The following is a 27,279-nucleotide window of genomic DNA, read 5'->3' as shown; positions in this document are numbered from 1 at the left end:
ATACACATGTATCCATAAGTTAGGGGAAAATATATAACGTAAAGCAAAAGTACACAATAGTTTTCAATGGCCATGTTATTTTTATCTTTCCTTTTTGATATGACAAGTTACATTGATTGACTTGGCTATGTTTGTTTTTTATTTTTTATTATTATAATTATTTTTTGCCTCCAAGGTTATTGCTGGGGCTGGGTGTCTGCACTATGAATCTACTGTTCCTGGTGGCCATTCTTTTTCCATTGCTGTTGTTGCTGTTATTGCTATTGTTGTTGTATAGGACAGAAAGAAATTGAGAGAAGAGGAGCCGGGTGGTGGCTCACCTGGTTGAGCACACATGTTGCAATGCGCAAGGACCCAGGTTCAAGCCCCCGGCCCCATCTGCAGGTGGAAAGCTTTGCAAGTGGTGAAGCAGGGTTGCAGGTGTCTTTCTGTCTTTTCCCCTCTCTGTCCCTTCCTTCTTCTCGATTTCTGACTGTCTGTATTCAATAAGTAAATAGATATAATAAAAAAAAAAATTAAAAGAAATTGAGAGAAGAGAAGAAGACAAAGTTGGGGAGAGAAAGATAGACACCTGCAGATCTACTTCACCATTTGCAAAGTATCCCTTCTGCAGGTGGGGAGCCAGGGGCTCAAACTGGGATCCTTGACCAGTCCTTGTGCTTAACACTCTGTGTGCTTAACGAAGTGCGCTACCAGCTGGCCCACTTTTTTTTTTTAGTAGGAGGGATTAATAATTTACAGAAAATAAAAATGCTGGTACACTTGGAGAATTTCTCTTTTCTGCAAAACACTCTCATCCTTCAGCCTAGGTCTTCTGCCACCATCATGGACCAGAACCTGAAAGTCCTTCTCCCCCTGAGTCCTTTACTTTGGTGTAATACATCAAACCCAGTCCAAAGTTCTGCTTTTTGTTTCCTCTTTCTGTGCTTATTTCTCAACTTCTGTCCATGAGTGAGATCATCCCATATTCTTCCTTCTCTTTCTGGCTTATCTCACTTAACATAATTCTTTCAAGCTTCATCCAGGATGAAATGAAGAAGGTAAATTCATCATTCTTAATAGCTGAGTAGTATTCCTGTGTGTGTTTCTCTGTCTCTCTTTCTCTCTCTCTCTCTCTCTGTGTGTGTGTGTGTGTGTGTGTGTGTGTGTGTACCATAACTTTCTTAGCCAGTCATCTATTACTGGACACCTAGATTGCTTCCAGGTTTTGTCTGTTACAAACTATGCTGCTATAAGCATAGGTGTGCACAGATCTTTTTGGATGGGTATGCTCGATTCCTTAGGATGTATTCTCAGCAGAAAAATTACTGGTTCATTTCTAACCTCCTAAGTATTCTCCAGACTGCTTTCCATAGGGGTTGGGCCAACTTACTTTCTCTCGGCAGTGCAGGAGGGTTCCTTTGCCCCCACAGGTTCTCTAGCATTTGCTGTTATTATCCTTTCTCACAGTCTCACAAGAGTGAAGTGGTGTCTCATTGTTCTTTTTATTTTCATTTCTTTGACACACAATGACTTGGAACATTTTTTTTTCATATATGTTTTCCTCTTGGATCTTTTCTTTGGTGAACATTCTAACATTCTATTCAAATTCTCTTCCTATTTATGGATTAAGTCATTTTATTGTTGCTGCTGCTACTGAGTTTGGTGAACTCATTATGTATTTTGATTATTAACCATTTGCCTAATGTATAGAACATAAATATCTTCTCTCTTTCTGTAAGGATTGTTCACCAAAAACAAAAAAAAAGCTCCTCATTGGAGGTCAAAGAAATGAACATAAAGACAATGAGAAACCACTTCACTTTTGTGATGTCAGAAAAGATTGTGGTGGTTTCTTTTGCTGTGCAGAAACTTTTTAATTTGATGTAGTCCCATTGGTTTATTTTTGTTTTTATCTTCTTTGCAGTTGGACTTGTGTCATTGAAGGCACCTATAAAATTAGAAATGAGTTCTAGAAATATGTTTCTATAAGTCATAGTTTCTGGTCTAACATGCAAGTACTTGATCCATTTGTAGTTTACTTTTTGTGTGTGCTGAAATGAAGTGATTCAGTTTCATTACTCTGCATGTTTCAACCCAATTTTCCCAATGCCATTCTTTTGAAGAGATTTTCCTTTCTGTATTTTAATTGTTTGGACCCCCTTGTCAAAAATTATATGTCCATAGGTGTTAGGGAACTTGGGGATGTTTAATCAACCCTCTTTCCCAGGGAGAAATGCCACTGGGTCTTGGTGAATATTCACATTATCTTTAATTCTGATAAAACAAATAAATAAATTTATTTATTTATTTAAATATTTATTTATTTATTCCCTTTTGTTGCTCTTGTTGTTTTTATTGCTTTAGTTAGTATTGTTGTCATTGTTGGATAGGACAGAGAGAAATAGAGAGAGGAGGGGAAGACAGAGAGGGGGAGGGAAGGATAGACACCCCCGAAGAACTGCTTCACAACTTGTGAAGGGACTCCCCTGCAGGTGGGGAGCAGGGGGTGGGGGGGGCGGTGGGGGCGGGGCTTGAACTGGGATCCTTACACTGGTCCTTGAGCTTTGAGCCACATGCGTTTAACCCACTGCGCTACCACCTGACTCCAAAAAACAAATTAAAATAATCACCCAAAATATGTGTTGGTACTACACTAATTTTTTTAAAAAATGTACTTTTTTATGTTAAGAGATATGAAGTCCAGAAATAGCATTATTTTGCCTAGTTCATATGACAGTCATTCCAGCAATTTACTATGTGGATATTCAAAAGAGAAGTTAGGGCGGGGAAGATCAAAGAATGGTTATGCAAAAAACTCTCATGCTTGAGGCTCCAAGATTCCAGGTTCAGTCTCCTGTACCACCGTACCCTAGAGTTGAAAGAGTGTTTTGGTTAAAATAATGATGATGATGATAATCAATTAAAAAAATAGAAACTGAATACTATTGAATGCATCCAGAAGCCTGCAGTGAGTGACCCTTTTCATATATTCTCAGAGTAGCAGAGAGGAGAATCTTCTTAAAACTCCAGAGATACTTATGAGAGAAGCCTTATATATCACCTGGGCATTACTTAAGTTCCTTTTGGGAGTATTTTTGATGGAGAATACTGAAGTTCTTAATGGAGAATTTTCTGAATTTATCTTTTTGTGACTTACACTGAGTGTGGCTAATATTTAAATAGAATGTCTTGCATAAAACGGGAACTTGCTTTTATATTTCAAGTAGCTATTTAGATACCTGGTCTCTATTGTCTATTCCTCTGATTTAAAATCTGGCTTGTCTTTCATTTCTATCCAGTTTCCATGACTCAGACTCTTATGTTAGTCCAGAATGTGGTAATAGTGGCAATTATGCCATTGAGTAGGAGGCCCAGTGCTCAGATTAAGGTTTCACACCTGGATATATTATTCTTTCTCATCTCAATTTATTTTTTAAGGACTTATTATTTGAAAGCCCTTATAACATGTAAGCAATTAGAGTAGCTGAGAGTCTGTCTGTATTAGATGTATTTATTTTGCTTTCCTAGCCTTTTGTGCCAGAATAATTAAATACTTCTCTAATGTGTCAGTAGCAGACTTGTTTTGAAATTGACATTGTTCTTTCCTCTCCTCTTCAGTAAGAAAAAGCCAGAGACTAACGGATAAATAATAAACTTTAATAGAAAGGAAAATGAGTAAAATGGAACACATACTAGTTGAGGGGATAATAATAATCTGCCCCCATCTCAGCAACAATTAACAAACATATCTGCTTTCTTTCTTTCTTTCTTTTTTTTTTTTTTTTTAGCTAAGCTACACTTTACAAATTCTAGTGTTTCGTTGACTACATATGAAATAGCTACTCTATGGAAATGAATATTACATGGAGGAAATTTGCCTAACATAGTGTGTGAGTGACAAAGTATTATATTGAACATTTTAAGGAAGAAGAAATGGATTGGTTTGACCTCTCAGGAATATTTATTTGCATATGCTTTGGATGCAGTGAACACTGCAAAGTTTGAATTTTGCTATGTGGCTGTTGTAGCAGAATAGCTGATCTCCTTTCTAAAAAGTCTATTTGCATATGATAGTTTAACAGCATTTCCCTTTTGTTCCTAGAAGATTAAGTCTCAGTCATAGGAGAAAATAAATTAAAGGTGGTACCTTACCATTTGGAAAAAAAAATTGTACTTTATAGGTAAGTGCAAAATCTGAAAAGCAGCTTTTCTTTTCTGAAAGCTCAAACTAAGAAATCATGTTTTTGTTTTGTTTTTTTTCTTTTTCTTCTGTGTCAGCAAAGCTGTCTGTGATTCTTGGTGGTGGGTGTGTCCCTAGAAGCTCCAAGGATTCACCTTTGTTTCTTTGTGTTTTTCTTTTCCCATCCTTCTTTTTCTTTCTTCCTTCCTCCGCTCTTACTCTCTCTCCCTCTCTCTTTCTCTTTCTTCATTTCTTTAATGAAGTCAATGACTGCCACCTCTCCAGATTCAAGGGAGGTCTAGAAACTTTACATCAGGCTCAACCTGACGCTGTTGACTGGCTACGGAAGAAGGGCAAACGCTAGAAGAAGAATTTCTTTAATAGAGAGGGAGAGATACAAGGAGGGATAGAGACCCAGAGATAAGGAGAGCAGCGACCACAGCACTGCTCTACTGATTTGTGCGGCTTTCTCTATGTATGTCTTCCTATGGGTTGTCCTGGGGCTTGAATCCTGGTCCTCCCACATGGTAAAGCAAGCTATCTCCCAGCCCCTCATGTTTTTTTCTCTTTCTTTTAAGTTCTGAAAAAGACGATAAGTAACAAAGAAGAAAATTTCAGATTGATTAAAATAAAGGGAGCCAGAGGGCTTCACCTTTATTTTGTGTTGCTTGCAACATTACTTAAAAACAATAATTTCTCTTCCTAGCTTTTATTAAGTAGATCTGCTGTAAATGTAGAGTCCTCTGACAACAGAGATTAAACAGTATTTCACTTGTGAATGAAATTAGGGAATTGAATACTCAAACTGGCAAAATAATAAAAAGTCTGTTATCTGAGGAAATGTGTACTATTGATCTATCTAAAAATAAAAACAGTGCATTCTGAGTTACGAGGAGAATCATTTAAAAAGCCATTGGAATGATAACGGTGGTAGTACAGTAGTATTCATGACATAAAATAATCCTTTGTGATCCTTTCTTAATAATTTTAGCACAAAAACTGTCTTTGACAAGTCTCCTGTTCTTTGAACAACTTATATTATTGAAGTATAATTATGTTGTTGCATGCCCTGGAGGAGTTTATTCCCAAAAATTCACATAAAGACTTTTTTTTGGTTGATTATTTATTTTTTGAATAGACAGCGAGCAATTGAAAGGGGAAGGGGAGATAGAGAGAGGGAGGCAGGGAGGGAAAGAGAGACACCTGCAGCACTTCTTTACTGCTCGTGAAGCTTCTCCCCTGCAGTTAGGAACTTGGGACTTGAACCTGGGTCCTTATTCATTGTATTGTGTGCACATGACCAGGTGTGCCACTGCCAGTCAGACATAGAGACTTTTTTCAAGTACACATCTGGGGATTAGCTTGTGTACTTTGTCCATTAAGTAAATTAGATTACATCATAACAGTTCAAATGACATGTAGAATCAAATGAGTTGAACACCAACAGGGACACTGTCCTCTGCCTACAACTTCCAGATGAATGCAGAGGAGCATTTCAAGAAAAAATACTGTAGCTCCCATCAACAGTGTTTCCTTTAGCCCCAGAATATAATAAAAGGATATCAGGCATCTCTGAGAATTTAAATCATGACCATAAAACTGGATGTTTGAGACCACTAGCCCTGTTAGGATATATGTTAAGGATGATTTGTTCATGATTTTATTTATATAGCCCAGAAATGCAACGGTCACTACCTGTTTATGGGATGAGTAGGGCAATGCATGATTAAGTGGAATATATTATTCTTTTAAAATGTTTATTTATTTTTATGATATCTTGATAAGAGAAAGATAGACGTGAGCACTGCTCAACTCTGACTTATGGTGGTGCTGGGGATTGAAGCTGCGTTTTGGGAGCCTCAGGCGTGAAAGTCTTTTGTATACCATTATATCTCCCTAGTCCCATGATTAATTATTTATGAGAGGGCTGAGGGAGAGAGAGGGAGATTATTAGAACATCATTCTGGCCCATGTGATGCCAGAGATCAAATTCGGGGCCTCATGCTTTCATGTTTGAGTCCAACATTATTCACTTTGCTACTTCCCAGGATATAAGATTATTCCTTCAAATTACTTAGATGATCCTACGAGGTGCCTGCTGATGTAAGAAACAGCCCTTATGACTGCTGAAACCTCAGACTTTTTTTCTAACAAGATAAAAAAAAGCAGAAAAGAAATTTAATAATAACTCTTATACTTGGTATATACATGGGAAAAATCCAGAAGACTGAGTAACTCACCCAAATAGTAAGGTCTCTTTCATTTTGAAAAAAACAGAAGTCTAAAATCAGGCTTTCAAATAAAACACAGGATATACTGGGTCATATTTATATTAAAAATGATACATTGTTTATTTAAAATTCAGATTTAACTAGGAATCCTGTGTTTTTATTTGCTAATGCTGGCAGTCCTCCATAGAAAGATTGATGTTTTAGTGTCCAACATTATCCATGGAAAACTCTGCTGGAACTCCATCCAAACCCCTTCAATTCATTCTGTGTGCCCATTTCCCCCAGCTTTTCTAAAATTTTCTAATAACAGCTAATACTTTACTGTTAGTCCTAAAGACTGCCCTTTGGTATAGGATCAATTTGCTAGTAGGGGTCTACTTTTTCCTCCAGGATCAGAATGAGTGTTGGATTTGAGTGCTGCCTTCTACTGAGTCCTGCCTTCTACTGGGACCATTTCCTGCATAAATCCACTGCAGCCCAGGATCTGCTTTTAGGATAACTGATGTAAAAAAATTCCTCAGACCATTTACTTCTGTGTGAAAAGAAAGTCTGCCACCCAAAGGAGGGGATATATATATATATATCAATATATATATCAATATATATATAATATATATTATAATATATATAATATATATTATATTAATATATAATATTATATTATAATAATATATATAATATTATATATATTATATTATATATATTATATTATATATATTATATATATTATATTAAATATAATATATATAATATTATATTATAATAATATTATAATATATATAATATATATATATCAAGTAGGAATATATATATATATATTCCTACTTGAAAGAAGTCTTTATTTTTCACTAAAAGTTAGATATAAGCAATTGCTCTTTTGAGAATATGAAGTCCTAAAGCACAGCAGCAGAACTTGTATCACTAAATAAGCTATGGGAGAAGCACCACAGCCTGTAGAAACTCTCTTTGGCATGACAGACTCAGAACTACAGCCAGCATAGAATTGTCCTAACATAACAGAGCTGTGGTATGGGCTTTCCTAAGAACACAAAAATCACTGCAGTAGGTAAGGTCATTTTGGGGAATTTTCCTCTGGTATGATATTTCTACAAATATCCACTTTAGTTTTACTCTTTTTATTTATTTTTTTCTGGAAAGAATTTGGGGTTGTGGTTAGGCCATCTTATTTCCAGATTGATGCTGGACAGCCATCTCATTTATGTAGACCAGAGAATCTTGGCTTATATCTCTTGGTGAAGGGCTGTATTAATTATCTGTTTCTGCCTAGCAAATTACTCCAGAATATAGTGGCTTAAGTCAACAAACATTTATTGCTGCACACATTTTCTAATGGTTGGGAATCTGAGAGCTGTTAGCTGGATGGTTTTGGCTCAGTGTCTTAAGTGAGGTTGTTGTTAAGCTATCAGCCAGGACTGTAGCCTCTGAAATGCTAACTAGGCTAATGAATCCACTCTGAGACTTCTTCATGTGTTTGTAGATGAGGTGCTTCAGTTCTGTACAGTATAGCCTGGTATTGAGCTGCCCAACCCATGATTTCACCCAGAGTCCTCCCTCTCTCTCTCTCTCTCTTTATCTCTCTCTGTGTGTGTGTGTGTGTGTGTGTGTGTGTGTGTGTGTGTGTTGGGGAGGGGCTGGGGCTTGAGGGTGGGTGCATGTATAGGCACCAAAGATAGAAGCTGTTCCCTTTATTACTTAATATTTTTTTTAAGCCAGTGATATTTTATTCAAGTGCATCATCCCCATCTCCATGTTTTTTTTTCTTATTGATTTAATAATGATTGACAAGATTGAAGGATAAGAGGGGTACAATTCCATACAATTTCTACCACCAATTCTATATCCCATTCCCTCCATTAGAAGCTTCCTTATTCCCTATTCCTCTGGGAGTATGGACCCAGGATCATTATGGGGTGCAGAAGGTGGAAAGTCTGGCTTTTGTGATTGTTTCTCTGCTGGACATGGGCGTTGGCAAGTCGATCCATACCCCCAGCTTGTTTCTTTCTTTCCCTAGTGGGACAGGGCTCTGGGGAGGTGAGGTTCCTAGTTCATACATTGGTTAGGTCATCTGCCCAGGGACGTCAGGTTGGCATCATGGTGGCAACTGCAACTTGGTGGCTGAAAAGCATTACGATATAAAGAAGAACAAATGGTTTAATAATCAGGAACCTAAAGCTAAGAATATAGCAAATGAGATTTGAGTCCCTCATTTTAGAAAAAAGCTAGGACCTAATCTTAATGTGTCATTACTTCTGCCATATTTTGTTTATTAGAAGCGGGCCATTAAGTCCAGCTGATACTGAAGGGATGTAAGCACTCTTGAAGGGAGGAGTGAATATCAGAGAAAATGTGCATATGTTTTTACAACTACCGCAAAAGGTGTCACCTGAAGTAACACTTCTTGAGTAGATTCTTTTCAGTCAAAAGATATTTAAAAATAGTGTGTGCCAGTCTGAGAGCTCAAGATAAAAAGATAATGGTAGGGACTGGGAGATGGCTCATCTCCTGGAGTGCACAATTTACTGTGTGAAAGGTTCTGAGTTCAAATCTTCCATCTACCACATGGGAGCACCTGCGTTGTGGAAACAGGTGGAGTGGTGCTACAGTGTCTCTCCTTCTGTCTCTATTTTTCTCTCCCTCTCTAGGTCTCATCCTCTATTAAAAAAAAGTATTCTGCCAGGAACAAAAGAATCATGAGGGTGTGGAGCCTTACCAATAACCCTATTAGAAAAAAAAAAAAAAGGCAGATGAATGGTGGAATCCCTGCCAATAAGATATCCATGCTCTCCTTGAAGAGTGAGCCATGTATTACCAAATCCCTGCTCTCTAAACACACTTTAAAAAAAGTTATATAGTTATAGAAATAATAGTTAACCTATATCTCTGATCTTGGCAGAAGTACTGTAGTTTCCAGTGGAGGGAATAGAGACATAGACCTTTGGTGGTGTGGAACTAAACTCATGTTATCTTAAAGTTTTGTAAAGCAATATTAAACAACTAGTACATTTTAAAAAATTATTTATTTTCCCTTTTGTTGCCCTTGTTATTTTTTAATGTTGTTGTAATTATTGTTGTTGTTATAGATGTTATCGTTGTTAGATAGGACAGAGAGAAATGGAGAGAGGAGAGGAAGACAGAGAGGGGAGAGAAAGATAGACACCTGCAGACCTGCTTCACTGCCTGTGAAGTGACTTCCATGCAGGTGGGGAGTTGGGGGCTTGAACCGGGATCCTTAGACCAGCCCTTGTGCTTTGTGCCACATGCGCTTAACCCATTGTGCTACCGCCCCACTCCCTATTCAGTTTTTTAAAGAAGGCCTCAACTCTGACTAGACTAAACACCACTGGAGGAGAATTTCCCCTATACTGATATCTACCCCACTCAGGACACTGAACCAAAATCTTTGAAGATAGAACCTATGTACTATAAAAATTTCACTCTTGTCATTATAAAATGGAGCCAAATTGAAAATTCCATTTAAGATGGAGGACTTATTCAAAGGAATGCTACTATGCAATAAAAAAGAGGAGGCTGTATTATTTAGTAAAAAAAAGCGGAGATTGTATTATTTGCAACAAAATGGGTAGAACTGGAGATGACTGTGTTAAGTGAAATAAGTCAAAGAGATGAAGGAGAACTAGTGGATAGCTTTGCCCATCAGTGGAGTATAGGTAATTAAAGCAGATGAAGTGACAAAGAAAACTTGATGACCAAACTGTCTCTCAGAATTTGTGAGAATTATAGTTGTTATGGGGGTGTGGGGCACAGGACTTTGGTGGATAACGTGGTAACTTACATATGCCATGGATGGGTGTGAAATTAAACCCCAAAATGTTATAGTTTCATAAAATGTGATTGATTCACTAATAATGAAAATTAATAAAAACATAATGAGGTGGGGCCAGGTTGTGGCATACCTGGTTGATTGCACATGTTACATTGCGCAAGGATCCAGGTTCAAGCCCCAGGTCCCCACCTGTAGGGGAAAACCTTCACAAGTGGTGAAGCAGTATTGCAAGTGTCTCTCTGTCTCTCTCCCTCTCTATCATCCCTCTCCCTCTTGATTTCTGGCTATCACTAGGCACCAAATAAATTTAGATAATAAAAAATAAAAGGTCTTATAAAATATTTAAAAACCATAGAGAAAAAATCTGTTAAAGATTTGTTCAGATACTTATTATAATGGGTCTTAGTTTGAATTCCTCCAGAAGGTGACCCTATGTCTCTGCTTCTTTCAAGAAGAAAATGGCACCATAACTTACACCAAGATTTGAGTCTGGCCTCAATAACACTGGAGGAAACTTTGGTTTTGCAGTACCTTTCCCTCATATATTCATCTTGTCTGTGTCTTCCTAACTGAAGAGGTCAAAAGGTCAGCCTGCAGTGGCAAAGCATCATTCATGGTCAAAAAAAGAAAAAGAAAGAAAAGAAAAAAGAAAAAAACTTGACTCTGGAACCAATGTTTTCTATGAATGAGACAGGCAAGGCAAGAAAACCAATACATGATGCATTAGCAAGCAAGCAGGTTGCCAGGAATTTTGGAGAGAATGTAGATTACTCCTTGGTTTTTAGCCCACCTCTCTCTCTGCCAGAGGAAGTATTTGTTTACCACTTCCCTTAGTCAGTGATTAAGGCTGCTCTCTGGCATAGTTACAGGTGCTTGTAGGTTACTGTGTCCAGAAATGTTGAGAATTTGAGAGGGTATTTGGAGTGAAAGAAGCAGCGTCTGTCACATTCTTTAATTATTCTTGTTTGTTTATTTTAATGCCACCAGGGTTGTCACTGAGACTTGGTGCCTGGAGGGCAGATCTAGTATTCCAGCTGGTCCTTTTCCCCTCCCTTTCCCTTCCTTTCCTTTCCTTTCCCTTCCTTTCCTTTCCTTTCCTTTCCTTTCCTTTCCTTTCCTTTCCTTTCCTTTCCTTTCCTTTCCTTTCCTTTCCTTTCCTTTCCTTTCCTTTCCTTTCCTTTCCCTTCCCTTCCCTTCCCTTCCCTTCCCTTCCCTTCCCTTCCCTTCCCTTCCCTTCCCTTCCCTTCCCTTCCCTTCCCTTCCCTTCCCTTCCCTTCCCTTCCCTTCCCTTCCCTTCCCTTCCCTTCCCTTCCCTTCCCTTCCCTTCCCTTCCCTTCCCTTCCCTTTATTTTTTCATAGAGGCAGAAAGAAATTGAGAAAGGAGGAGGAGAAAGAGATACACCTGAAGCAGTGCTTCACCACTCATGAAGCTTCCCCCCTGCAGATGGGAGCTGGTGGTCTATTAAACCTGGGTCTTTGAGCATGGTAATGTGTATTCTCTACCCAGTGCACCACTACCTGGCCCCTTTAATTTTTCTATTTAATTTGGTGCTTGGAAAGAATACAGGACCTTACATATGCACAATACCTCTGAGACACCCCTCTGATCCAATTTTTATTATTATTTTTTTAAGGCAAAGATGGAGGAGGTAGGAAAGAGATGGAGGAGAGAGAGGAGGGAGAGAGGGAGGGAGGAAGGAAGGGAGAAGAAGGAGAGACATGTAAACACACAGAGAGAGAAAGAGAGAGGAGAGAGAGAGGAGAGAAGAGTAGACTAGAGGAGAGAAAGAGAGAGAGAGAGAGAAAGAGAGAGAGAGAGACCAATACATTGCTCTACCATCTACTAAACACTGCCACAAGTCTCAGAGATAGAATTTTCTTAGGATACCAGCTCCATTTCCAGCTGTAAGTCCTTCCCTGTAAGCAAAGGATACTTGTTGCTATTGTTTGTTTGTTTCTGTTACCTAGATTAACTGGGGTCTTGCCAGGATCTTAAGGGTGATAGTAGTTACATTCACAGCCATTAAAGGCTTTGTTTCCTAATGGAGGCTATTGAAGAGAAACTATGCTTCTTCTCTTTCAGTATGTTCTATGGGGAATTTGTCCTCCAGTATCTCCAGTTAGTGGCAAAGAATTTGTAAGTGGTTGTAAAATGTCTTTATCTGCACCCCCTAGGGAATCTATATTCGGTCCTGCTCTCTTCACCAACTTGGTAAAAGTTTTTGCTGTATTCTTCCCAGTGTCTGATTGCACCTGTCATAAGTAAGCAAGTGTTGGGATCACTACTGCCCTGGAAGGCATTCTTTGCCCATTAAATTTCCAGTAGTTTGTTGTCCTGAAATCTTAGTTCAGTGATGAATTCAAGAAAAGGTGAATTTCCAAATTTTGCTGTATTTTTTGCTTTGTTTTAGTAAAAGTGGGAGTGTGTTCTTTCCAGCTTCCTACATCCCACTTAGAAGCCAGGAATACCATATGTCTCCTAGGGTTACTGTATACTACTATGAAGAAGAATCAGGATACAAATGAAGCAGTTGACTCTTAGATTTCAAATTCGGAGCTACTGTGCAACAGAATTGTTTTATTTTTACAACAGTGATGTTTTATAGGCACTTTGATGCTGGTCAATAATGCTTTTAGTCTGTGCTATGTAGCATGCTAGACATGGCACTATTAAAATTTTAATTTGACTTAAAGCTGAAAATTTATCTTTTATGTCGTAATTGCATATTTCAAATGCTAACTAGCTGCATATCCTGGTGGCCGCTATCTTCCACAGCACAGATTAGAACATTTCCAGGCAAGGGTAGATAGCATAATGGTTATGCAAACAGATTCTCATGCCTGAGGCTCTAAAGTCCCAGGTTCAGTCCTCTGCACCACCATAAGCCAGAGCTGAGCAGTGCTCTGGGTCTGCAGGTGTCTATCTTTCTCCCCCCCCTCTCTGTCTTCTCCTCCTTGTCCTATTTAACAACAATGACAACATTAATAACTACAACATCGATAAACAACAAGGGCAACAAAGGGGGAAAATATGGCCTCCAGGAGCAGAGGATTCCTGGTGCAGGCACCGAGCCCCAGCAATAACCCTGGGGGCAAAAAATAAATTAAAAAAGAACATTTCCACTACCGAATAAACAATTGAACTAGCCCTCTTGAACATCTCTATCCATATTTGATCTTGATAGTCTGATAGTCCCTTAAAATGAGAGATCAAGCCACTTTTCTCTTTTTATAAATTTATAAAAATAAATATAAAATTTTAGTATTGAGTTATAAGATTTAAAGGGTATAATTATAACAGGAGTATGATACCATACAGCTCCCACCACTAGAGTTCTGTGTCCCATGCCCTCCACTGGAATGACCTTTTGCCTTCTGACGTGGGCTCAAAAGTGTAACAGCATTTTATGGAATGTTTTTATTATTTGCACTTCCTAATTTTAGTTCTCTTTTGCCACCAGACAGAGTTATCAATAAGCCTTTGTGCCTACACAGTGACTCTACCATTTCTGGTGGACCTTCCACCACACCTCCCCCCCCCTTTCTTTTTATGACAGAGACTAACAGAAATATGGACCAGTAGCATTTAGCACTGCTGTCCTGTCTGTGAGCCCCTCCAACTCCCGCAGGGCAGGGACTGGATGCTCGAACCTTGTCCTGTACTGGGTGAACTACTGTTTAACTTTTATTTATGAACATTACCAGTCTTTCTTTCTGATCACCTCCATGCCACCAGGGTGCAGGGATACCAGGATTTCCTGAAAAGCTGAAATAACTGGTCTTGAATCCATTGCTAACCTTCCCTTGTCACATTAGACCACTTTGACACAGACTATGATTTTATTTTATTTTTTTTCCTGTCTCTGCCCCTGGCACTGTGACTCTTCTGCCTTCTACAAGAATACTTTCTAGGAGTCCCATCACACTTGACTGAAATTTGGCTTCTCCAGTTTCTTACAGGAAGTCTGTCACTTAGCCCCATGCACCCGGTCTCCTACTAGGTCTCCTACCGCCAGTTTAAATATGGCCCATAATCTGCTCGCTCAAATTTCTCGACTAAGATTTTATTTAAGGATTTTACAGTGATCCTTTAATTTTTCTTCTGAAAGCTAGAAAGCAAGATAGTATTTGGAATTTTCAGTAGGTGCTTTTTATCACTAACTGTTAGTAAGCTCAACTGATTGTAAAACTTACGCTTAGTTCTCTTACATATCCTTATCTGTTTTAGATAATTTTGATTTCTCTAATCCTTTATAGCTTTGGGCCATAATAGTAAATAATACTGATGGAAAATATGTACATAACACTTGACATAACTAAGCATGTACCCATGTACTTTTTTACTGAAATCTCTAATTAATACCATTTCTTTTCCTTTTCCTTTTCCTTTTTTTTTTTTTTTTTGCCATCACGGTTATTGCTGGGGCTCAGTGTTGGCACTATGAATCCACCACTCCTGGTGACCTTTGAAGTATATACTACAAGATTTCATGTTGTTGACAGGGGTTCAAATACATACCATTCCCATGTTCCCACCACCAGAGTTCTGAATCTTCAGTCTTCCCATTGCAGTTCACCACAGTTCCCCTAAGGTTATAGAATTGGACTAACCATCATCTCTACAACTATCTGTCCACATTTATACATAATTGCCCTCTTTTTTCCCTGATTCAATCATCTCTTCCCCTCCAAGCCACTCATGACAACATAATCTACTTCCATATGTCCCTCTCCCTTTCCTTCTCTCTCTCTGGGTGCTGATGAAGCTGGAGTGCAGAGCCCCCTTATCCTCATATCCTATCACTTGTCTCCCACTAGGAGGATGGATCAAGGTTGTTTTAGGGGGTGCAGAAGGTAGGAGTTCTGGCTTCTGTAATTGCATCTCCAGTGAGCTGGGGCATTTACAGGTTAATCCCACGTCCCCAGCCTATTTCTATCTCTCCCTAGTGGACAGAGCTCTGGAGGTACGGGCATCCAGGACAAGTTGGTGAGGTCGTATGCCCAGAGAAGTTGGGATGGAGTCATGGTAGCATCTGTAACTTGGTGTCTGGAAGGTGGCATGACCTAAGTTAAGACAAAATGTTTAATGAACAGGAACCAAAAAGTAGGGTTAGAGCAGATGATATTAGGGACTTTAAGGTAGAAAAAAGCTAGGAAATCCATTTTAGTCATGTTCCTGAGGGCACATATAACTATGGTGGTTTTGCTAGCTAGTGTGAAATTGGATAAGAATATTGTCTGAGAATGGTGTCAGAGTAGAAAAAAGGGCTAGAAAGTTGGATTAGGGCAGAGAATAGCTCCTGTTCTTGAAAAAAAAATTCTGTAGCTAAAGTTAAATATTTATCTCCATTCACCTCTTCCAGGGTCTATATTTATATTTATATTTAATTTTTAGCACTAGAGCCTGTGTAACCTCTGAGTCCCCACTGGTCTGAGCTCACAACTCATGGTTACAGCTGGGAACATTGCAGGCTGCACTTATTTCAGGACCAGTCTTTCTTGAGTGGCAGGGCAGGATACCCATAGCCTCCCTTGGGAGACATTTTTTCTTTATGTTCTACTTGATAGGAGGACAGAGAGAAGTTGCGGGGGGTGGGGCAGATAGAGAGGGAGAGAGACTGAGAGGAATTGTGGGGGAGGCAAATAGAGAGAGAGAGAGAGACACCTGCAGATTTGTTTCACTACTTGTGAAGCTTCCCCTTGCAGGGGAGGTTGGGGGTTCCCCTTGCAGGGGAGGTTGGGGGCTCAAACCCAGGTTCTTGTGCATGGTAACATGTACACTTAACTGGATGTGCCACCACTTGGCCTCCGACTCCCTTTTCTAGGTGAGGAAATTCAGTCACAGAGAACACCACACCACTTATATCGCCAAACAGGGATTTGAATCAAGATTGCCTAGTCCCAAGGGCCAGATTTGTACTTAAATGTTAGTTACACAAGTTACTAACCATTTATTCAATATTTACATATTTATTTATTTTACATATATGGGGCCTTCCACCTGCAAGTGTTCACTGCTTTTATTGCAGACCCCCCCCCCACACACACACCCCATTAGATACAGACAGATAAAATAGAAGTAGAGAGAAACACACTATCATTAGGGCTTCCCTCAGTGCCATGACACTCCCACATGGTGCTGAGTCACAAACCTGGGCAGTGCACATGTTCTTCTGCCCACTAAGATATCTATAGGCTCTTCGCCCATTTTATATTGCTTTCACATATCCTCTGATTCTAAAGAAAGCTACTGGCACTGAAGTTTGAAAAAAAAAAAAAGATAAAAGAAACTGATAGCCTTATTTTCCAATCTATGATATTCTTAGTCAATAGGCCTCATTTTTGTTTCTGCTCACTTAGTATTCACATATTGCATGAACAATATTTCTAAAGTCCTTCCTCTGACTCTCATTTCTGATGTTGTCCTGACCCAGATGGTTTCTTAATGTACTTTCTCTTTTGTTGTTGTTGTTTCTAAAAAGTAATCCTGGGTGGTCCAGTGGTAGCGCAGTGGGTTAAATACACAGGGCACCAAGTGCAAGGACCTGGTAAGGATCCTGGTTTGAACCCCCGGCTTCCCACCAGCAGGGGAGTTGCTTCACAGGCGGGGAAGCAAGTCTGCAGGTGTCTATCTTTCTCTCCCCCTCTATATTTCCCTCTGTCCTACCCAACAATGACAACATCAATAACAACAATAATAACTACAACAACAATAAAAAAGTAATCCCTCATATCTCTAAGACACTTTTTTTTTTTAAAGATAGAGACAAAAACAGCTAGAAACAGAGAATAAAAGAGACCACAGCACCAAAGCTTCCTTCAATACAGTAGGGGCCAGGCTAGAACTTGGGTTTGCACATGAATGACAAAACAACACATGATCCAAGTGAGTTAGTTTATTGGTCCAACATGTCCTATTCTCTTTTTTTTTCTTAATAACTTAAATTAAGTAGAAAAAAAATTAAGTAGAATTTGAATGAGCATCTACGCCCGTTTTTCAAAGCAGGGAAGATCTCTATTATATGTGGAAAATGAGAGACATGTATTCATGTAATTAAAATCATATTAAGTTTAATTTTTCTTAGAAAATTTGAATGCCATGGTTGCAGGAAAATTACTAATCCATACTGTGCATTCTGAAAGCTGTGTAACAGTGTCTTCCCACACCCTCCACCCCCTTGCTATTATCCATTTCTCCCTTTCTTTGTCTACATTTGTTTACATCACACACCACTGGTTGTATCACCTCTTAGCAGTCATTTTTAATGAAAATGTTTCAGTGTGGTATTTATTATGCTAACATAATGACTAATAATAAAAGATCTAATGAGATAAATGATACATATAAGATGCATTCTTACCTTGTTTTTTAAGAATGAATAAATGCTAAGATAATCGAGTTGCTAAGCATGTTCAGTTTATACTTACTGAGTGTGTGCACTTGGCGACATTGCCTTCTAATACATATTAAGGCTGGATTAGTCACTGTGCTATGTCGTTTATCTAAACATGATTTGTGACCTTAAACTTCCTGTTTGTTCTCATCCAACCTCACCTTATAGAGCCACATTTAATCTGTTTTTTTCCCTAGCACTAGTGCTTACAGAAACCCATATTCTCTGACATTTAGAAAACACTGTTGCCCACAAAAGCCATTAACATCTAAAGAAATTAAATTAAAATTCATTTAAAGGCCTTATACATCCTCAGAACATTTTTAAGATATGAACTTTTTCAAAATTCTTGAATAAAGTCTTTCAAACAGATTTAAATTTGTCAAACCCTGATGTTTCTTCACTTTTCTCTTTTTTCAGGCTAATAGATGGTGAAATGATAACCTGATTAGGATATTTGATATTGTACAAGTAGATAGTGCTTTCTTTAGATTAGACTATTAAGATGTTGAACGTTTGAACTGCCAAACAGGAAAGCAAGTTAATTATTTATTCTGTCATCTTAGTAATATAGCAGTGGATCTAAGAGCATATTCAAAGAATATAATAATGTCAACTACCACTAAATCCAATAGGAATTGGAAGAAGACAGTTAGATTAGGCTGGAGAAATAATTGAGGTGGGATTTATGAGGTGATGTGATTTCCTAAGACTAGAATGAGACTGTGAAATATGTTCAATAAACAATCTTGTTAAGCATACAGAGTCACTGCCATACACATATAAATAGCTTTCCTGTTCCAGGGGTCAGAGAACTAGAATGAAGAAAAAATGCTCTTTTCCTAAAGGGCATTCATTTGTAATTCAAAAAAAGTTTTACATAGTAAAAATTAGACAGTTTTTGGTATATTACACCAAAGTAAAGGACTCTGGGGAAGGAAGACAGAGGTAGATTTGGGCGGGGGGCATTGAGGTCCTGGCACATGATAGTGGAAAAGGGCCCAAGTTGGGGTTGAGAGTGTTTCGTTGACATGGTGAGATGAGAAATTTTACCCATGTATCAACCACTGTACTACAAGCCATTAACTCTTGATATAAAATGTGTTTTAATACTAAAATATGGGCCTGAAATCAGATCTGCATTTAGTTCAGTCTTTCCTTTCTAATTGTACAATACCAGATAAGTGACCATAGTTTCAGTTTTGTAATCTGTGGAAAGCAGATAGCCTTAGTGTCTGTATGCAGAGTACTACACACTTAACCTGGCACATGGGAAGCGCCACATAATGGTAGTTATTATATATTATTGTTACTAATAATACTAATAATTATAATAGTGGTAACGTATACCATTATTAAAGTTCCAAGGTAAAAGAATCTTCCATTATTTTCTTTCTTTCAGTGCAACAAGCTGCTTTCCACGTTTTTCTAAATGTAGAATTCTAATCAACTGGAGCTCCTTGTAGAACGAAGATAGTTCTACTGTAATTAGTCATTGTAGAGTTGAAGGGGGTTTTCTCTTGGGATATGATTTCATTTTACTGTCATCAATTCTTAAATTAGTTCCCTTTAATAAATTTCTAGCATTAAACATTTATTCTGCTGAACTCAGTTTTCATGCTCCCATTTTGGTAATTTAATTTTGTTTTCTTTTAATTAAAAGAACTGTTTTCTAATCAAGGAACTGAAATGATACAAATACAGGAAGAATTTCCTGTTTTTAATGTTTATTTATTATTATTTTATGGTAACATGTGTCCTACCAGTTGGACTATCTTCTAATACTTTCTCGTTGTTTCTGATTCATTTCTGATCCATTCTAAAATGCCCATTCCAGGAGTCGGGCAGTAGCACAGCGGGTTAAGCGCAGTTGGCGCAAAGCACAAGGACCAGAGAAAGGATACCAGTTCGAGCCCCCAGCTCCCCACCTGCCGGGGAGTCACTTCACAGGCGGTGAAGCAGGTCTGCAGGAGTCTTTCTTTCTCCCTCTCTGTCTTCCTCTCCTCTCTCCATTTCTTTCTGTCCTATCTAACAATGACGACAACATCAATAACAACAACGTAAAACAAGAACAACAAAAGGGAAAATACATACATTTTTTTCTAAAAAATTGTTTAAAAAAATGCCGTTTCCTATTTGTCCTCCCCTATTTGTTGATTTAGTTAACTGTTTCCTATCTTTTACTGTTAACTGAAGAATTAACTCCTTTAAGAAAACTTTCTCCTTTTATACAGACAGATGATATGTCTCCACTCATAACAAGGGTGGGGGAAGATTTGGCCCACAGACCCTTGTAAGACCTGTGAAATCATTTGCTCTAATCTTGCCAAGGCAATCTCAGATTTTGTCATAGCAACATTAAGTGCTTTTTTAAAAATGCATTTATTTATTTATTCCCTTTTGTTGCCCTTGTTTTTTATTGTTGTAGTTAATATTGATGTCGTTGTTGTTGGGTAGGACAGAGAGAAATGGAGAGAGGAGGGGAAGACAGAGAGGGGGAGAGAAAGATAGACATCTACAGACCAGCTTCACCGCCTGTGAAGCAACTCTCCTGAAGGTAGCAACCCGGGGCTCGAACCGGGATCCTTTTGCTGGTCCTTGTGCTTTGCGCCATGCGCGCTTAACCCACTGCACTACCGCTCAACTCCCATAAGTGCTAATTTTTAAGTTGATAATTTCGAATGGTCTGCAAATGGTGAGATAAATATCCAAATGGTTCTTAGTAGAAAAAAGCCTCCCCATCCCTGGCTTATCACAGAGCAACTATCACCATGGATTTTAACTATTTATATATTTATATCTCTATTTAGATCGTAAATTCTTCAAGGACAGCATCTTTAATATGTATGTATCTTCTCAATAGCATATTATCGATAATTTCTATAGAATTATGAAAATTTATAGCAAAAATAGAGATAAGAGAAAACACATATAGTCAACTAGAGGGAGATAATATAATGGTTATGCAATAAGACTCATGTCTAAAATTTCAAGGTCCTTGGTTCAATCTCTGAAAAAAGTACTCCACATAATTTCTCATTAGGGAATGTAAAGTCCAGCCTCAATGATATATCCATATTTACCTGCCAGAATGGAAGAGAAAAAAAGAATATAATACCCAGACTATACCAAATTTTTAGATAGAACTTAGAGTAACTGAAGCAACTGCTTGTAAATTGGGGGGTAGGATAGTGCAGAGACACACCTGGTTAAGTGCACATGTCAGTTACCATGTACAAGGACCTGGGTTCGAGCCCCCACTCCTCACCTGCAGTAGGGAAGCTTCACAAGCAGTGATGCAAGTACTGGAGATGTTCTCTTGTTTCCTTATCTACCTCCCTTGCCCCTACTCATTTCTCTTTTGTCCTATCAAATACGAAAGAATTAAAACAAAAACAAACAAACAAAAACAAACCAAAAAAGGTCAAAAGAAGTGGTGTATCCATAGTGCAGGCATCAAGCTCTTATCGAAGCAATAACCCCGATGGCAAAAATAAATAAATAAATAAATAAATAAATAAATAAAATACGATAAAAGAGAAGTATATTGGTTTGGCTGTTTGAGGGAAACTGACTGATAGCATTTATTAAAGCTGATAATACTGCAATTCCACTTCTAGGAATTCTGCCCAGGCTGAAATGAATGTCCACCAAAAGATAGTATGAGAATTGTATAGTATTTTATTCATAATGGTTCCCACATTGCAACATCACAATGTTCAGTAGTAGGATGATTAAGTAAAGCTATGTTCTTTTTTATGTTTGTATGTGTGACCTTAAAAAGTTCATCTTTTCTTTTTTCACTAGTGATTTAATATTTAATACAGTCTATTATCTATCTATCATCTACTGTATATGGTAATGATTATGATGAAGTCATGATATTATCACTGCCTCTACAGGAGATGTAAAGATAGGGAAAGGGATTGGTGGAAATTTGGGGGGGGGTGAAGTTATCTATCTTGATTCAATGAACAAAATACATTATTTCCTTAATTAGTGGTGTTTACATAGCTATATATACATTATTCATTAAACTGTATACTAATATGTATACCTTATTATATATAAATTGCATGTTATGCATACTAAAAATCATTCAAAATCCTAAATTCCCTAGTAAATACAATTTTGAACTTCCCCACATCATTTTGCAATTATTGTCCCTGTATTAATTGTGTACATTATCAATTACTCTTTAAATATCTTAAACTTCAAGATGGTTAAATATAATAAGCAACCCCCCCCAACACTTTAGAGGATTGTCAGCAGGAATGACAGATTAAGGACCTACAAAATTCCTCTGTTATGAAGTCTATGAGAATGCTGACAAAATTGTCACAGTTTACTCAAAAGTCTGAAAGGTAACCAAGAACTTGCAATAATCTGAAGATTGTTTAAAGTGACTGACTGAATCATAGTAAGAACACAAAGTTTGTGACATTTTGTCTTAGATCATACCTTCAACCATACCTTCTCCCTAGCAATGTGATAGCCATAAAGATGAATATTCTTGTAGTGGTGAATAATTCTCAATCTAGAAGCTTCTGGAGAAAGGCAGTGTTCTGGTGGATAGGTTAAATTTCTTCCAAAATCAATTTTCATATAGATGTCATACTTTTACCTCACAATTCCCAAAAATATTCTCATTTTTGAATTTGCCTTTACTTGATCTAACTTTGACTTCAGTTCAGGCAGATAATCTTTTCTGCAATGGTAATCACCAAAAACCATTTACATTCTAGTTATATAGTATCATATCTACCTGTGGTAACAAAGAGTAATTGGAAGAAATCACAAACTAATAAAAAAAATGTAAAAAAAAAAATAGAAGGAAAATCTATGGAAGGAGTAGTTGCAGAGCTTTAAAACTAAGAAATCCTCCCAGGATCTAAAAAGACAGGTATGTGAGAAGGTTGTCCAGTAAAGCAACCAGAAGGTCTAAGCTCTTACCTTGCCAGGATAGCATGGGGGTGCCTCTTTCTGGGCGCATACTCTCTGGGCTGGAGAGAACTCAACTGGAGCCAGCCTGGGCTACTACTTACTCAGCGACATGAGGGAGATGACTCAGGAACCAAAAATGTGGTGAAACAATGCAATGTCTTTATTGATCAGAGTGCCATGGCTTTTAAAAGTCAGACCCTGAAATGGCAAGTCAGAAACAGAGATGGCTAGGAAAGGGGCGAAGAAAGGCAAAATTAGGCTGGAAAGGTAGGAACTTCCTTAGCAACTGTTGCGTAGGTTTTAACTGGCAGGATTAATTAATACCCTGGAGTCAGGGAAGGTCTTGAGGGTAGAAACAAGATAGATCAAAGGAATGGAGTAGGTGGGGATCTTTCAGGAAAAACAATGATTATGTAAATAGGCCATAGTATCAGGAATGCAGAGTGCTTTGTGAGGCTCCTCACAATTTCCTGACATTACCTCTAGCTGGATTGCGGACTCATGCATGTAGAAAATGAAGGCTAATATGAAGTAGTAAACTACTGGTGTTTTCTAAGCATTGCTAAATATACATGTAGACCTCCTCAACAAAGGCTATGGATATGAAGGAGTTTATGGAAAGTTCTGTCTAATGAATAAGTAATCATGAAACTAATGGAACAGTCTTCAGTGGCCATTCAGCCAAAGGATAGTGACTTTACCAAAATTATTCAGGGAAGTCATTAAACAAATATTGACAACAATAGTAATAGTCATGACAAACACTAGGGAGGAATCACAGTTGACATATTATTTAGAATATCAAGCTTAGAAAGAGAGATATGCAAATAAATTAAAAGGTATGGATAATACACAGGGAAAAAAAGTCCATGAAAATATACTCCAGTATAATCCAGAGCTGAAGATACTAGGCAAAGATTTTGATACATTTAAAATAATTAAATAAAATAAATAGTTAAATTTAGTAATTAACTATCCAAATAATTAAAGGAATTTATATCTACTAAGAAATTCTTTTTTTTTTTTTTAATTTTTTATTTAAGAAAGGATTAGTGAACAAAAGCATAAGGTAGGAGGGGTACAACTCCATACAATTCCCAACACCCAATCCCCATAACCCACCCCCTCCCATGGTAGCTTTCCCATTCTCTATCAAAAATATGGAACGCTTCACGAATTTGCGTGTCATCCTTGCGCAGGGGCCATGCTAATCTTCTCTATATCGTTCCAATTTTAGTATATGTGCTGCCGAAGCGAGCACTACTAAGAAATTCTTAATAAATAAATAGAGACATGAATAAAAAAGCAGTATGAAAAGAACTAAAAGAAATACAAATGTACAGTAACTCAAAGAAATTCACTATAGCAGTTCAGTAGCTGTTTTGAGTAGGCAGAAGAAAGAGTCAGTGACCTTGAAGGCAGAATAAGTACAAGTATCCATCAGAGGAAACACAAAAAAGCAGAATAAGGAAAAATGACCTCAGTACCAAATAAGTTTGAGACATGACAGTTGTGCCCATGTATGCTTATAGGAATCACAAAAAGGAGAAAATGAAAAAAGAAATATATATATATTTTAAAGAGTAAAGGTTGAAAAAAATCTTAAAGTTTAGTGAAACTGATTGAATACATTCATCCAGGAGTTTCAACAATCTTCAAAAAGTATAAGCTCCAAAAGATTCATTCACCCTTAGGCTCAACATAGTCAAACCCTCAGAAAACAAAGAAGAAACCTTGGAACTGGCAAAGCAGAAATGACACATTGTGTAATAAGTGTCTCTAATAAAATTCATAATGAATTTCTCATTATCCAGTGGAAGCCTAAAGGCAGTAAGATGACATATTAAAGAGCTCAAAGAAGATATTAAACCAAGGATTCTCCATCTTGCAAACATTTCTTTAAAATGAACAAGAGATTAAGACATTTGTAGATAAACAAACATGGAAACAATGAGTTACTAGCAGGTCTACCATATGTGAAGTACTAGGGAATCTCTCATGCTAAACTAAAAGGGCATTACATACCGTAATTCAGGTACATGTGAAAAGTATAATGACTACCAGTGTATGTAATTATATAGGTAAATATAATCTAGTAAATGTTTGTTTATAATTTCATATTCCCATCTTAAAGATAATTGCATATGGGGCTGGATAGTGGTGCACCCAGTACGACACACATTTTACCATATACAGGACCTGGGTTCAAATCCTTAGCCATCACCTGTAAAGGTGATAACTGGTGAAGCAATGCTATAAGGATCTCTCTCCCTCTCTCTCTTTCACTTCTCTCTTAAAGATCCATCTCTTTCTTCTTCTCTTTCCCTTTCCTCTCAATGTCTCTCTGTCTCTATTAAAAAAAAGAGAACTATATAAAATGATCTTCATAAACTTATATTGGTGGATATGAAATTTATAAAGATGATATTTGCAGTAACAATAGAACCAAAAAAGGAAAAGGAGTGAATTAATATAGAATCACAGTATGGATCACCTATTGAAATTAAGGTATTAGTTATTCAATACAGTTAAAGATAACTCTGGAAAAAAATGTAGAATTTTTTCTAGGTAATATATTATCAAGAAGAGGCATTAGATTCAGACATAAGTAGGTTGGAAATTATCTACTCACAATCTTGATTTTAGTCTGTAAAAAGCTCATGGTATAATAATTGACTGCTGTGAAAAAATACACTAATAGTGTTCTTTTGGGTGATAGAGTGCTCTGGTGGATAGTATAATTGAGGTGTGTCTTGCCAGTTAATTATCAAAAAAGAGGCATAAGCAGTAAATATTTACTGAGGGTTTTTTTCTGGTTTTTGTTTGGCGTATATTATTTAATGGCAGTTGAGACATTTGTGAAATATTGCTTCAGTATAAAGAATGACTTCAAGACTTCCCAATCAGTGTCTGTTCAAAAAAAAAAAAATTGCCACCCCAAATTTACTTTTGAAAGCACAGCAAGGCAGGTTGAAAACACAAAGCTCAATTTAAGTTGCTTAAATTCTGATCTACATTTCTACATTCTAGTAAAAATGTGTCACATTACAAACAGTTGAAGCATATTTGTTTTATTTTGAGAAATAACTGAGAAAATTGTGATTTTTTTTTTCTCTGACAATAGACAGAGATAGCAGTTACTCAGTGAGAAAGAAAGGTTTTGAAGGGAGCATGTCTGGTATCAAACCTGAAGCTCTAGGTAGGCTTCCCCCCCCCCCCCAGATAGAAAAAAAAAAACAGATACAGAGAGACAGAGAGCAACACTATAGCACTGTGCTCCCTTCAATAGGGTGACGGCCAGGCTTGAACCTGAGTCTGAGTATTCCAAAGCAAACACACTGTCCAAGTGAGCTAGCTTGCAGATCCTTCCAATTATTTCTAAGAAACTAATGTTAGCTCAAGCTAATTTAATTGGCTGTAAAGCTAGGAGAAGCATTAGTGTAGAATTTCAGACTGAAAGTGGACTTGCAACCTTACACTGAACAAATAAATAAGAGTTTGCATTAATGAGTAACTCCTAGTTAGGAACTGCCTGTCATTTCATGAGAAATTCAAGACAGCAAATACTGTAATCATTTTCCTAAATACAGCTCATTCATTGTGGCTCACAAATCCCCTGAGATAATGACGTACTTCTCTTCTTTAGAGAAAAAAAGAATCCCAAAGGAAAGAAAAAATATACCTTTAAGTGCAATTTACATATTCAATATTCAGTCAAACCTTTGCATGTAGTAGTTTCTTTTAGCTTATCATATTTCATTGCTTTTTAAAGCAAATGACAGTTTTTAGGTAATAGCTTATGTTAAACTCATTGTATTTTATCAGTGCTATATGAAGGTATAAAATTATGAGGTGGAAGAGGTATTATTCTAGTCCAGTGAGCTTTTAAGTATAAGTTGACCCTTCCCTCCACAAAGGATATACATGGAGTTTTTTTTTTTGAACAAATATCACAAATGATTCTTTTCAATATCTGGAAAGCAAAAATGGTTTTTTGATAACTGTTGTCATTCAAATGAGTTATAGGTATGCATCAAATGCAGAAGGATTATAATTTTTTTAAACTTTTTTTTTTTTTTGCCTCTAGGGTTATCATTGGGCCTTGGTGCCTGCGCTATGACTCCTCTGCTCCTGGAGGACAATTTTTCCATTTTGTTGTTGTTGTTATTGTTGTTGTAGTTATTGTATTATTGTTTTTATTGCTGTTGTCATTGTTGGGTAGAACAGAGAAATCAGGAGAGGAGAGGAAAGAAAGATAGACACCTACAGGCCTGCTTCACTGATTGTGAAGTGACCTCCCTGTAGGTGGGGAGCCTGGGATTTGAACAGGAATCTTTACTCCAATCCTTGTGCATTGTGCCATGTGCATTTAACCCACTACCGCCACAGGCCCTGGGATGATTATTTTTGATCCTCTTTAAATGATAGGAAATTAGATCACAATGGTTGTCTGCATGACCCAGTTAAATATTTATTTCCATTCTAAACCACAGTTTACAGTGAGGGGCTATTAAAGCAAAGTATATCAGAAATTTCAAATATGTGACCAAAGCAATAAAAATTGAATTGAGAAAAATCAAATTCTCATAAAATAATGTAAAATTCATGACAGAAAAAAGGAGGCTTTTGACACAAATTATTCAAGGGCCATTCTGATACACACACACACACACACACACGTGTGTGTGTGTGTGTGTGTGTGTGTGTGTGTGTGTATGTGTGCTATGTTTCTCTGAAATTGTA

The 27,279-nt window shown here is 37.4% G+C and overlaps 1 non-coding gene across 1 annotated transcript; it reads right to left on the bottom strand.

Moving 5' to 3' along the window:
- Positions 1-23,690: 23,690 nt before the first annotated feature.
- LOC132541010 (U6 spliceosomal RNA) lies at positions 23,691-23,797 on the bottom strand. The gene has a single exon (XR_009552205.1). It is a non-coding gene; the product is annotated as a U6 spliceosomal RNA (small nuclear RNA).
- Between the last annotated feature and the right edge of the window lie 3,482 nt (positions 23,798-27,279).

Source organism: Erinaceus europaeus, chromosome 10 (assembly GCF_950295315.1).
Source record: "Erinaceus europaeus chromosome 10, mEriEur2.1, whole genome shotgun sequence".
Taxonomy (NCBI): Eukaryota; Metazoa; Chordata; class Mammalia; order Eulipotyphla; family Erinaceidae; genus Erinaceus; species Erinaceus europaeus.
This window is presented reverse-complemented; position numbering and strand designations above follow the sequence as displayed.